The sequence below is a fragment of the Rhagoletis pomonella genome, unplaced genomic scaffold, assembly GCF_013731165.1.
Source record: "Rhagoletis pomonella isolate Grant_MI unplaced genomic scaffold, Rhpom_1.0 Rhpom_scaffold_00005, whole genome shotgun sequence".
Lineage (NCBI taxonomy): Eukaryota > Metazoa > Arthropoda > Insecta > Diptera > Tephritidae > Rhagoletis > Rhagoletis pomonella.
Genome location: NW_023458559.1, coordinates 2,531,945 through 2,537,037, shown reverse-complemented (window position 1 = coordinate 2,537,037; position 5,093 = coordinate 2,531,945). Strand labels below are relative to the sequence as shown.

Genomic DNA, 5,093 nt, shown 5'->3' with positions numbered 1-5,093 from the left:
GCAACTCTTAAGAAAAGTAGCCTATTTTCCAATCTAGGTCATAAGCTATCTGTGTGCAAATTTTCATTCAAATCCATTCAGTCGTTCCAGCATATTAAATAAATGAAACTTTTTTAACAGGTGACAACTCTTAAAAAAATAGCCTATTAACCAATCCGGCTCATAAGCTATCTGCGTACAGAATTTCATGCAAATCCGTGCAGTCGTTTCCGCGTGATGATTTCCCAAACATCCAAACATACAAACTTTCACATTTATAATATTTATAAGATTATGACCATTAATATTACCTAATAACCACTCAGGGGAGCTCTGACTTTTCAAATGACACCTCATTAGTGGAATTGCTTACATAGAAAAGTAGAAAAAGGGAGACTAACAAAAAACACCATAGAGAAATAATATATAAGATGAGGTGTCAAATGAAAGAGCTTGGGCTGTAGATCAGAGTTACCACTGAAAAACTTTCTTTCGTACCAAGATCTGGTTCTAAAACCTACCATTTAAGAAAACGGCGTTTGACGGCAGTAAATAAATTTTTTTTTGCTGGTTTTTATACTTGAAATAAGATTTCCAGGTAAACAAAAATCAGAACAATAGCTTGTATATACATACATACATATTTAAGTACATATTATACATAGAACACACAAAAGTGCTGTGTGCTTTTAACCAGACCCACCTATCGACAAGTAATTCGACCCGCTGAACCCGAATCTGAGGTCCGTTTGACTTCTACACCCTCAAAATTTCGAGTTAATTGCAAAAAAAGGCAAAAAATCGCATAGTTTAATGTTTTAATAAAGCCTTCGAAGTAAATGACGTGATAAATCGGAGCAGAAAACGAAATTCCGACGTAGAATTTTTATACATCACTCATTTGCATACACATGATTATTATGAAGTATATATACATATGTACATAAATAGGTAAGGTAAAAATAAACCTCACGGCTTTCCAAATGTCCGGGTCTAGGAGCCCCGGGCTGGCGGAAAAATCTGCGCGCTGCGGGTTTGCCATTATTTTCTTGTAGTTGCGGTTAAAAACTTTGAGGTTTTCTGATTTACTGGAAATATGTATGGCTAACAATAAGATTTATTTTTAATTTTAATAACATATTCTGTAAACATGTACATTTGTTATGTAGTAAGCATTTGAATTTTTCTTCTAGTGTCATTTCAAAAAATCTAACAACCTTGTCCTTGTTGAAACTATTACACAGGTCAACAACGTTTTGTTCTAGGAAAGTGTAGGGTCATTTTCGAAGTAATTTTTTGCGTAGAATCCGAATCCGGGGTTTAAATTGCTCTATCACGTCAGGACTTTGAGATATCCTAACCTAAAAGTGCAAAAAACGCTGTTTTTGTCCATTTTTGAGGTTATGTAGCTACGCAGATTTTGCTCTTCATAAAAAAGTAAACGTGGTATTTTAAAGTATAAAGTTTCCATGTTTGTGAATTTTTCGATATTCGAAAATCCATTGAGATAACATGAGACGTGATACGGTCGATTACATACTTAATTCAAAATGCGATATCTCAGTGAAAAATTAAGATATTTGAGCAAACTCAACGGCATTTAAAAGAGGAAGACTTATACTTTAAAATACCACGTCTACTTTTTTATGAAGAGCAAAATCTGCGTAGCTACATAACCTGAGCAAAATCTTCGTAGCTACATAACCTCAAAAATGGGCAAAAACAGCTTTTTTGCACTTTTAGGTTAGGATATCTCAAAGTCCTGACGTGATAGAGCAATTTAAACCCCGGTTTCGGATTCTACGCAACAAATTACTTCGGAAATGACACTACACTTTTATAGAACATTCCGAACCCATTTTTTTGCAGACCTGTGTTATCGATTCGAAGAAAAATATCTGATTTATAATCTTGCCTTTACGTCCATCAATTCAATCACTTGATATCCCTTTAGATACCCAGTGGACACAACTTTTTATAGCGTATAAGGAGTTCAGAGAATCCGAAGGTAATTGGTGAAATTCTGCCTATACCAGTAAGCAACGAGTTTTTTAAGGTGTTTGGCAAATAGTTGGACCCATCCAAGAAACAGAAAGAGGGTAAAACTGATATTGTCCCAATTTGGCAAGCCTGCTCACAGCGCTGACAAAGTGGCACACTACTACAAACCAGAGATGTTTTCTGTTTTATGAGCAAAGACACCTACTAAAATTTTAAGCGTCCTACAACGAGAAAAAAACTTACCAATTTTGGTAGGAAAAGCCCAAAACGGCAACCCTGCTGTAGACTGTAGACTTATGTTCGAAATTTTTTTTATATGGAAAAAATGCGGAGCACCGTCAATAAAAAAAATAATTGCCAAAAATCAACGGCAAGTCCTAGATATTATTAATTTGCAATTTGCTTTGATAGAATTTGACGGGCTACAAAACCGGATGCCAAAATTTTGTCTAAAGACGCAGATTAAGAAGTTAGAATTTTTGGTCAAACTTTGCACAATTTTCATAATTTTTGCACAAAGTCTGAAATTTGGATTTATATCGTGTTTGTTAAGTGATCAGCTATACTTTCATAAAAATATAATAAGCGTAAAATAAAGTAAAGAAAAATAGCCAAAACTTACTAAAATGTCGCGTCCCAGTTTTTATTTGGTTCACTGTATCTGTATCTCGGTAACCTATTTATCAATTTGTACCAAACTGAGTTAAATTATTGACCCTGGCATAAAAAAGTTATATGTTGAAAATTTACGAAATCGGGCTAAAATTACTACCACTTTCCACTTCCGAAAAAAAAGTATAGTACATTGCTTTAAAACATTGCACCACGTTGGATTTTGTATTCTAGCAGCTGAAGGAACGTATACTAAAAATTTCAGACATGTGCTCACGATTAAAAAACAATGATTTTCTCAAAAAATTCGACGTTTGTGAGAATTGCCCATATGTCCGAAATTATTTTTAATTGTATAGATTTTAATAATTATTAAGTGATCTTTAAGTCAAATCAATGTTGTACCAATGACATACCAACAAACCGACTGAATTTTTTGCTGGAAAAGTGCTTTTTCTGCAGAGAGTAAAATTGGAGTTTGACAGTTCCACAGGTTTGCACCTCCCGCATGATCAATAAGCTTCTTCCATGAGAGATATGGCAACACTGAAATGATATAGTGGTTGACCCGAACCTGGTGCCTACTGCTACTTACTACCATGTTTCTCGTCGCGGAGAAGATTTTCTCCGTTGTTCTAAATATTTTACACTTTGAAGACCTCAGTAACCCCTTCAGACTCGTGCTTTAGCTGCTTACCAATAAGCATAACTATACATCCATTGTACCCTTCTGTATGTATGTATAAACGAAATCTTGATCAAAAATGTATAACTTAATCTGGAGCAAACGGTCTCAAGTGCGCTGAGTGTACCAAACGCATTTCAAAGAGTTGTTGCAAACATGGCTTTAAGCCTGTTGATTAACATTAAAATATAATTTTAACATTGATTACTAAATGAATGATAGATAAAAGTATAATATCGGCAGATGCTAGTCATTTCAAGTTATATGCTAAAGACCACTCCTCTCAATGCTACCAGGCAAACTCAACCGAAACTCTAAACAAATATGAACTCATTTTAACTAAAATATCAAATTCAAATTAAAATAGTTTTTAATGCGATTTTCGTGTCAAAAATCAACCACCAGTCGGGTGTCTACCAGGTGGCAACAAAATGAATTAAATTATCAAATAGTCAGAAACAGTCCGATTTTACTGGAAATCGATCCCGTACTCGGTTCTCTGACTATTGAGAGGACAAAAAAGGAGTAAATAAGGTCCTCTCTCTGTCAGAAGTTACCACTTTTAGTCCGAAGATTTTTTGCTGATAAATTCTGGTAAATGTGTCAAACGAACAGCTGTAGTGTGTTTGGCAACCACATTGTAAACAAAAGAAAAGTGCACTCTGCTAATTTATGTTGAAAAGTATTTAATGACTTGTTTAAGTGGATTCTGATGAATTTGAAAGTATTTTTGGTTATTTACATGTGTGACCTGAGTGTGTTTATATACAAAATAAGCAAAAAGTTACAACCAAAGTTTGGAAGTTATGTTGAAGTTGACAGAAGTTAACATATTTTACTAGAAAGCGATCCCGTACTTTTCATTGTTACTCTCTGGCTCTGACCGAATTTTTATTTTTTGACAGTTTTACTAGTTTTAGTCCGAGGAACACGGGATTGCACCTAAAGCTCTTGGGTGCAGACTGGGAGTTGTCAGCGACAGGGGATGGAAACAGTTCAGTTTGTGTTTGTGTTCTGCAAATTGTTGATTTTGAATGCCTGATTGTGCAGTTTTGAAGAAGCAAAAAATTACTGTAACCATCAAGTAGGACAAAAAAAAAAAACAAAATAGGGTAAATGATTATTTTTGATAGTAGATTTTAAAATTGTCAACATTAAATGCGTTCAATGCCACTTCGAATAGCAGAGATACTAGATATGTCAAATGTACATACATTGTAGTATTTTCATTTTACTTCACCCAAAATTCAAGCAGCTGTTTCTACCTCATCCCTCCTCACCTGCGCACCATGCGTCTTTTGATGTAGTTAACAAATGCTTCATTTATTTAAAACTGTTTATTTCACATTTCTCCAAAACAAATCGCATTAACAAGTGGCACGTCTGTAGATTTTATCGTTTGGCGGATGCACCAAACCCCTCTAGAAATTTTTCGAGTATTGAAACAAAATTCTTTTTTTAGCACTATTACCATTTATACATACTAGTGTTCGCCCAGCGGTTGAAATTCAACCGCTAAAATTAAGGATAGTTTATGTGAGTTGAGTTGAGCTGAAATAAAATTTGTTGGAATGGGTTAAGTGTAGGGGAGTTTAGCTTAGTACTTAGCATAACATAACATAGAATAGCATTAGATTCAATAACATAACATATGTAGCATAACACATCACAATATAACATCGCACATTCTTCAGTTGTATTTCCTTTTTATCCCTATCAATTTCTTCCTCTCTATCTTTGTCTCTATCGCTTTTAATGTTTATGTTTATGCTTATCTACACCTTCATATTCATGTTCATGTTCATGTTCATGTTCA

General features: G+C 34.4%; 1 protein-coding gene across 1 annotated transcript in view; it reads left to right on the top strand.

Moving 5' to 3' along the window:
• The window catches only part of LOC118739748, a 14,311-nt gene that overhangs the window by 5,261 nt on the left and 3,957 nt on the right, over positions 1–5,093 (top strand). The gene's annotated exons all lie outside the window — the stretch shown is intronic.